Consider the following 9,281-nt stretch of genomic DNA (forward strand, 5'->3'; position numbering starts at 1 on the left):
TATGTAATAGCATTAGTTAACACAAAACTATATATTGGAGGAACTCTACAACCTGTAATAAGAAGTCTTGTACTTTGAATGTAACCAATGGTGTAACTCTTTTTGTGTAATGACATTTTAAATAAAATAAAATGACAAAATAAAAAATATAGGGGATGGTATGAGAAGACAATTTGTGTACGCGGGTGCCCCACAAGGCTTCCCCAGATGCTGCATGTCGTCTTCTTCGAGGTCGAGGGTACCTACAAACTCAACCAAAGATGGTACTCCCCCCCCCCTCTATATATTTATATAACCTATATCCATAAAATAGAATGTTTATCCGAGGTTGGTGACCAGACACTTGGTGGGATTAGCCTCGCCCAGCTTTCCAAGATGAGTCATGTTGGGTAGGGGAGCGTCATAGCCTAGTCGGTGTCCGCCGAATTGTAATACTTTAAGAAATATCGGCATTTATATTAATAGCCTAAGACAACCGTGCAAAAATAACATCTATGTAGGAGAAATCCACAAGGGCCGTGACGAGGGTTCGAACCTACGTCCGAGAGGATCCTAGAAAATGAAGTAAGGGCGAAGAGGTAGAACGGCTTATTGACAGAGCTCGGGTGCATGGGGGGATTTGATTTTTGATTGTTGCCGCCGAAGGCGGCTAGTTTATTGTGCACCCCTTACTCATCCTGCTTGCATGGGGGGAATTGTGTAAAATCCTGGTTTGTGTCTCGGAGAGGCTGCAGGATCCAAGTAAGGTCAGTAGAACTTCTGGTTGCAATTCTTTTACCATGTCGTAGTTCAGTCGATTAAGGCAGCGTCTGGGATCCTCTCGGACGTAGGTTTGAACCCTCGTCACGGACCTTGTGGATTTGTTCATTTGATGCATCACGCTATTGTGATTTCTGTGTGTAATCTATGTAGGAGCTTATGATATATTAATAGCAGTGCTTATAAGCAACACATCCATCCTCCATCGTGCATATATTGATATAATGGACAATTGGATAGTAGAATTTGGTATTATTGAATTTGTATAAACCGGCAAAGGTTTTGTCAAATCAAATCAAATGTTTATTCAGGTAAAGTATATACATACAAGGTCAGATACAAACATGTTGTTGGATTTATAGATAGAGCTTGTACATACAGTGTCTAAAGCCACTATTACGCAAAGCGTTTTGGGCATGGCTGGCCCGAACCTTTGTATTTGTTTCTCATAAAACCTAACGTAACTTACCATCCAAGGTCTAATACATGCTGAGGCCAAATATAGTACATATATATGTTATACTAGGCCTAGGAATATATATGTTTGGTTTTAGCTGTATTTTTTCCTGACTATAAGGTGAATAGTACCAAATTCTACTATGTTATTGTCTCTTACGTCAATATTTAATTTATATGTACGATGCTCTTCATAGTTACAAAATGTACAGGAGGATGGATTGCATTCATTAAAGATAAAAAACATTTCTTTTGTTTTTTTATATTAGGAGAAAATTAGACTGTAGCAGAGCGTTGTTTCGATCTACGGACCTCTAGTGGGATTATGGGCCCAGCACGCTTCCACTGCGCCACTCTGCTCCACAATACATAGTTATATGACTCTCAATATTAATAATTAGTATAATGTAGTATTAGCAAATTACAAAATGGTATAAGTTTTATGATTTAATAAATATTGTCAATATACTTTGTTATTAATTTTAGCTCTTTAAAGGGAAGGGAAGGGAACTTTGAAGGGAAGGTCGGGGATTGAACGCCGACCTGCAAGAAGCGAGACCGTCGCCCTACCGTCCGACCCAAGTGGTTGGACACTGAGTTTATTTCAATGGGTTATGAAAACAAACATTTAAAAAGTCAAATGTTTCCGCCCGGGATCGAACCGGGGACCTTGCGCGTGTGAGGCGCACGTGATAACCACTACACTACGGAAACCTGAAGTATAGTGACCTGTTATTATATGGACCAAATCCGGTTAATTGCTACCGAAGATGCACATAGTTTTTCACATATTTACATATGCACATATTATCTTGCTTCAGCGATATAATATGATCAAAACACATTGCTTGAGTAATTATATAAATTATAAAAGGTTTAATAACGAAAATAGAGAGAAAATCCTGTTTTATGTGTGTACGGGGTGTGTGACGTCACGATAACATGATAGGTTAAGTTTAGTTTAGTTCACTTATTATGCACCCCATACCTATCTTGTGGGAGGTACTGGAAGGGGTTACAGAGGCATATAATGGGCTCAGGGACTGAACCCCACAATTCATTTAGCTAAGCAAGTTACAGTCTTGATGAGCGAGTTACAAAATTCAATATACGTCGTAACATCAACAATAGGTTCGCGATTGACTAAAAGTACGGTTTCTAAATTAAGCAACTGACATATGTGGAGAGCTAGTGTCACAATGGATGTTTGTCGTGCACACCGCCCCCCCTCCAGTGGGCAGCGCTGGATAGCTTACTATCACTTTGGTACTACCTATAGTTAGCAAACTGGGAATATTTGGCAAAAAATTCTGGTAGCAGATAATTTTGATTGAAATATTTACACATCTTTGGAACATTTGTTATAGGAAGCAGAAGGAAGTGATATTAGGGCTTCAGAGAGCGGGAGGAAGCAGTAGGAAGTATTTTTAAGGCTTCAGAGAACAGGAGCGAGCGGGGAAACGCAGGAGAAAGTGTTTTAAGGCTTCAGAAAGCGGTAGGAAGAAGGAGGAAGTGTTTTTAAGGCTACAGAGAGCGGGATGAAATAGGAGGAAGTGTTTTTAAGGCTACAGAGAGCGGGATGAAATAGGAGGAAGTTTTTTAGGGATTCGGAGAGCGGAAGGAATTGTTATTAGGGCTTCAGAGAGCGGGAGCGAGTGGCAGGAAGCAGGAGAAATATTTTGTAAGGCTTCAGAGAGCAGGAGCCAGTGGTAGAAAGCAGTAGAAAGTATTTGTAAGGTATGTGCTTCATGAGGAAACAGGAGGTGGTGTTATTAGGGCTTCAGAGAGCAGGAGGGAATATTTTTAAGGCTTCAGAGAGCGGGAGGAAGTGGGAGGTAGCAGAAGATAGTATTAATAGGGTTTCAGAGATCGGGAGCGAGCAGGAGGAAGTATTTTTATGGGTTCAGAGAGTGGTAGGAAGTGTTACTAGAGCTTCAGAGAGCGGGAGGAGCAGGGGGAAGTAGTTTTAGGACTTTCGATGGCGGGAGCGAGCGGTAAGAAGCAGGAGGAAATATTTGTAAGGTTTTAGAGAGCGTAGCCTCCGTAACACAGTTGGTTAGCGTACAAATGTTTCTCGCTGTAGGGCTCTCCACATGTCAGTTGCTTAATTTAGAAACTGTACTTGTGGGCGGTCTTGAGCCCATTGTTGATGTGAAGATGTGCATTGAATTTTGTAACACTCTCAGCAAGATTAACTTGCTCAGGTAAATGAATTGTGGGGTTCAGTCCCTGAGCCCATTATGTGCCTCTGTAACGTATCTTTCCACTACCGCCCACAGGACGGGTATGGGGTGCATATTAAATGAACTAAACTATAAACTAGGGTTATCCCATGGAATTGTCTTACGGGCGAAGTCGTTAAATACCAAGATATTACCTCAGTTCAAAATCCAAATAAATAAATAAATAAATAAAATAAATATGTTTATTCAGGTAAGGTATATACATACAAGTGATGTTACATTAATGGATCAATATATAGATAGAGCTAGTACATACAATGCCTAAAGCCACTATTACGCAATGCGTTTCGGGCAGAAACAGATCCTATATAAATATAATAATAGAAACAATCCTCATGAACCATAGGGGGAGGGGGGGGGATCTTTGACAAGCCGATGGCTTCCACTATCCGTCGAGGACACTAGGGACTTGTAAATTCAGGTACAAATCTCCCACGTTCGTTATTGTGCCTTTATTTGTTAACATATAGCTAGCTTAACCTGTAATTTGTAATTACTTATATTGAAGGGGGTAGCAAGACACTGCTATGTACCTGCATTTGTAATGTAAAATAATTATTAATACATTAAAACAACTTCGTAGCAGAGCGTAGTTTCGATCTACGGACCTCTGGGTTATGGGCCCAGCACGCTTCCACTGCGCCACTCTGCTGCTCATATTATTTGAATGATACATTTTATACATCTTTTATAATATTATAATTGGTAATATTTTCTTCATAAATAAAAGTATCAGTGTTTCTGCGCAGTAACGCACCAGTACGTACTGATCTTACGCATGGGATGCGCACATCATGGTTACTGGGCACAGCCAGCTGTGTATGACATACATCATAGCATGGGTATGTGATCACTGCTGCACACGATGGGTATGGGTTCACTACCACTCATGAACAGGACATGTATTGGAGGCACTAACGCTCACAGGATAGGTATACATGGGGTCTACAGGATAAGTATGGGATCCACTCAGCCCTGGAGGCTGATCTGTCGTGTTTGTTGAGGTCTATAGCAACTCTTCTTGCATGTAAACATTCCAAGCATAAGAATTAAATTTAGTGTCTGGACCGAGATTCATCAGTCAGTTACGCAAGTACTTACGAACATGTTATCTCAATCTTTGGCGACTTTACACATATTAAACAGTTGATGAGCTCCGAAGGACTGGGAGGCTGTTTATAATTATATATTATTTTCTAAATTGTTGTGTTATGCCGCCAATACTCGGTATGTAGATGTTCAACCCGTCCTCCTAATAGAACGGCGCCTTTTGACGAATACTCTTCCCGAGACCAACAATTGTCGTACTAGAAAATGGTAGCGGCTCGTGAAACTGCAGCCCATCCTCTTGTGTTGGTAGTACTTATAGTAACGATGAGGACCAAAGTTAATATATCGATGTACAACGCAATTAGAAAGTAGAAATTTGTACTATTGAATTTAGACAAACCGGAAAAGGTTTTGAATTTATATTGCAAAGACAACCTTAACCAACTGAACCTTCCTTGGCCTAATATACACGCAATCTGAGGCCTAATATCGTACTTATGTGTGCTATACTAGACCTAGGAATATATATATTTTTTAGCTTTATTTGTTTAGACTATAAAGTGATTAGTACTCTTTACTTCACTTCCGACTATAAAGAGTTTATAATTAAGACTATAATTAAGACTATAAAGTGATCAGTAAGTACTATTATGTAATGACTTAGTACGTCAACGTTTGTACTATGGAGCATATACAACAACTACTGTGTAAACAGGAGGATGGGTCGCGACGTTGACATACTGTGCCGTTCTCTGTTGTGTTAGGATAAGGTCACTTACGCGCGAGAGTTTGTTGACGTTGGGAGACTTGAGGAGGACGGGCTGGATCACGGGGCCAAGTGTGACATCGCTGTCAAGTGTGTTATGCCGGTCTTGTCTGAGGTCAACCCCTAGAGTTGGCCTAAATAATCGCCCCCGGGTGGGCTCGAACCACCAACCTTTCGGTTAACAGCCGAACGCGCTAACCAATTGTGCCACGGAGGCTCGAGGAACGTTCTTAACAAATTTGTAATAAGGTGGAACTACTTCGATATCGAAGTGTAATAATTATTTGAATTTACTTGAGAGCTACTTATAGTGGCCTCGATGAGGACAGGAGGCCGGCGGCTTGTCGAAGGTCCCCCCATTTGCCTTGATTATCTTTTCCTGATGATGATAATTCCTATAGTGTCCTAATGCCTAAAGTAACCTTGTGTCTAGTGGTCACGACGGAGACTGGAAGCCGGCAGCTTGTCAGTGGTTCCCCCATTTTTCCTAAGTTTCCTCCTTTTCTTTCTTCCCTAATTATCCTCCTTTCCCCCCACAAAAAAGAGTAACAACAACAAAAATGACTCTGGGGTTGGAGTCCCTGTGCCTTCTTGTACCAACTTCGAGGTTAACTCCGGAGCTGGAGCCCCCTGGGGGGCAGTTCCTTGTTGCCTTCAACCTCGTTCTGACAGTTCCTGCGACGGCGCTGGAACCAATCTTATTGGCGTTTGCCTTTCCAATTGAGACGTTCGGTGGTGTGGAGAGGGGGGACCTGCTGCATGGGTGACAGCTTCTCCCCTGTATCAACCTATCCCGGCTTTACGCCCTGGAGAGGCCACTCCAGACCGACAACCAGAACGGAACTCTATAGTCTCCTGAGACAGATGGACGCCTACTACTTGGATGGTCCACCAGTTTTTACATTCTTGTAAAGCCACTAGCACGCATAGCGTTTCGGGCAGGTCCTTTATCCTAATATGACTAATTCCTAAGATTAATATTAATCTTAATTAATAACTCCGGAATACGACCCGTCAAATCGTTTCACTGCTGGGTGAAGAGAGGCGTAATGTTAAGGATTGGAACCTAGTCAATCCTCCCCAGCCAGGATACGAACCCAGACTTAATTGTTCGCGAAGTGCGGGTTACCTTGAGGTGCTTCCGGGGCTTAGCGTCCCCGCGGCCCGGTCGTCGACCAGGCCTCCTGGTTGCTGGACTGATCAACCAGGCTGTTGGATGCGGCTGCTCGCAGCCTGACGTATGAGTCACAGCCTGGTTGATCAGGTATCCTTTGGAGGTGCTTATCCAGTTCTCTCTTGAACACTGTGAGGGGTCTGCCAGTTATGCCCCTTATTTGTAGTGGAAGCGTGTTGAACAGTCTCGGGCCTCTGATGTTGATAGTTCTATCTTGAACACTATGAGGGGTCTGCCAGTTATGCCCTTTATGTGTAGTGGAAGCGTGTTGAACAGTCTCGGGCCTCTGATGTTGATAGAGTTCTCTCTCAGAGTACCTGTTGCACCTCTGCTTTTCAACGGGGGTATTCTGCACATCCTGCCATGTCTTCTGGTCTCATGTGATGTTATTTCTATGTGCAGGTTTGGGACCAGCCCCTCAATTATTTTCCACGTATAGATTATTATGTATCTCTCCCGCCTGCGCTCAAGGGAAGGCTCTTTAGTCGGTCCCAGTAGTTTAGATGTTTTACTGAGTGGATTCTAGCAGTAAAGGATCTCTGCACGTTCTCTAGGTCAGCAATTTCTCCAGCTTTGAAAGGGGCTGTTATTGTGCAGCAGTACTCCACTCTAGAGAGCACAAGCGTTTTAAAAAGTATCATCATCGGTACAGCATCTCTAGTGTGAAAAGTTTTTGTTATCCAACCTGTCATTTTTCTTGCAGTTGTGACGGCTACTTTATTGTGTTCTTTAAAGGTAAGGTCTTCCGACATGAGTACTCCTTTACATTGCCATTTCGTTCTATGTTATGATTTGCCTGGGTTTTGTACGTGGTTTCCGTTTTTATATTTTCACTTTTCCGTAGCGCATGAGCTGGAACTTATCATCGTTAAACACCATATTATTTTCTGTAGCCCATAGAAAGACCTGATCTACATCTGACTGGAGGTTTGCCGTGTCCTCTATGTTGCCTACTCTCATGAAGATCCTAGTGTCATCTGCAAAGGATGATACAGTGCTATAGGTTGTGTTCGTGTCTATGTCCGATATGAGGATGAGAAAAAGTACTGGAGCAAGCACAGTACCCTGTGGGACTGAGCTCTTCACGGTAGATGAGCTGGATTTTATTTTGTTGACTATTACACATTGGGTTCTGTTAGTCAGGAAATTGTAGATCCATCTGCCTATTTTTCCGGTAATTCCTTTTGGACGTATTTTATGTGCAATAACACCCTGGTCACATTTATCAAAAGTTTTTGCGAAATCTGTGTAAATTACATCAGCGTTTTGTTTGTCTTCCATAGCATCTAATGCCATATCATAGTGGTCTAGCAACTGCGACAGGCAAGAGCGCCCTGTTCTGAAACCGTGTGGTCCGGGGTTATGGAGTTGCTGTGATTCCATGTATTTTGTGATCTTACTTCTTAGCACTCTCTCAAAAATTTTTATGATGTGCGATGTTGAGAAGTTCATTCTTTGAGTACATTTGAATTTGAATTTGAGTTCATTCTCACTTGAGAATGAACTCAAATCAGTCAGGCGCAGACTGTCACAGTGAGAGGGTGTGTATGCTGGAGCTCCGATTGTAGTAATATTATTACAGCAGTAATGGAAGGATCAGTGAAGGAACTGATGAGTCTAGTTGGAACTCTGAGGACAGAGTTGGATTCGCTACGGGAGGAGGTACGACAGCGAAACAACATCAGGAAGAAATACAGGACGAGACCAGTATTCAAAAGACCTCGTCTTGGCAAGTTGTAAAGGACAGGGGTCTTAAGAATACCTTGGCAAAACCGACAACTAATAGCCTACACCTAAGGACTTCTAACGCATTTGACGTATTAGAGGACGAGTGCTGTGGTGAACCTGTAGTTCAACGAGGAGGGAAAGGCAAAGCAACGAGGAGCATTGAAGCTCAGGTCCCTCAAAGTGCTCGAAAGAAAAATGGAGAAACGAAGCGAATTTTGGTTGTGGGAGATTCCCAGGTGAGGTATTTAGACAGAACGTTTTGTGCCAGAGATAGGGGGAAAAGGTTAAGGGTTTGCAATCCGGGAGTTGGAATTGGTGATATTGTTGGAAACAGGAATGATATTATGACGGGAAATGGGAACAACCCCATTATTTGTATTAGTGCAGGGGGTAATGATGTTGGACGACTTAGGAGTGAGGAACTAATACAGAGATTCAGGACAGCCATTGAATTAGTTAGGAGCAAGGGAGGAATCCCGATCATATGTGGCATTCTTCCAAGAAAGGGAGTGGGAAATGAAAGGATGTCGAGGGCAATTGGTGTCAATTGCCGGCTGGAAAGATATTGCAAATCAAATGCAATACCTTTCATAGACAACTGGGAACACTTCTATGGAAGAAATTAAATGTATGCTCGTGATGGGGTGCATCTATTGAGGGCTGGGGTTGTTGCTGTTGCAAACTCGTTGGAACCAGTGGTTAGAGGTGTTTGATTGGGTTTAAACTGTTAGTAGATAGTGGTATGGGAATTGATTTGGAGGAAGGAGGTAATAAAAGTAAGTGTTTGTGGGAGAAAGGAATTGGCAAAATGATCAGGGAAAGAGAAGGGTCTCAAAATAACAATTCACTTAGGGTATATTACACTAACAGTAGAAGTCTAAGAAATAAAATTAACGAATTAAATGCTCTTGTCTGCACAGAAACAATAGATATTATTGCACTTACCGAAACGTGGATGAATGTAGAAAACAGAGAACTATTATCTGAATATCAAATAAATGGATTTAAACTATTTCCACACAGATCGATATATTAGACGAAGAGGGGGAGTAGCCATATATGTTAGGACAATTTGAAATGTAGTCTCAAAGAGGGAATCAAAACT

At 42.1% G+C, this 9,281-nt stretch overlaps 3 non-coding genes across 3 annotated transcripts; all 3 read right to left on the reverse strand.

The window, feature by feature from the left end:
- Positions 1–1,856: 1,856 nt before the first annotated feature.
- TRNAV-CAC (transfer RNA valine (anticodon CAC)) lies at positions 1,857–1,929 on the reverse strand. Its single transcript has one exon. It is a non-coding gene; the product is annotated as a tRNA-Val (tRNA).
- Positions 1,930–4,038: 2,109 nt separating this feature from the next.
- On the reverse strand, positions 4,039–4,110 carry TRNAM-CAU (transfer RNA methionine (anticodon CAU)). The gene has a single exon. It is a non-coding gene; the product is annotated as a tRNA-Met (tRNA).
- Positions 4,111–5,417: 1,307 nt separating this feature from the next.
- On the reverse strand, positions 5,418–5,491 carry TRNAN-GUU (transfer RNA asparagine (anticodon GUU)). Its single transcript has one exon. It is a non-coding gene; the product is annotated as a tRNA-Asn (tRNA).
- Positions 5,492–9,281: the final 3,790 nt, after the last annotated feature.

The sequence above is a fragment of the Procambarus clarkii genome, chromosome 69, assembly GCF_040958095.1.
Source record: "Procambarus clarkii isolate CNS0578487 chromosome 69, FALCON_Pclarkii_2.0, whole genome shotgun sequence".
NCBI lineage: Eukaryota > Metazoa > Arthropoda > Malacostraca > Decapoda > Cambaridae > Procambarus > Procambarus clarkii.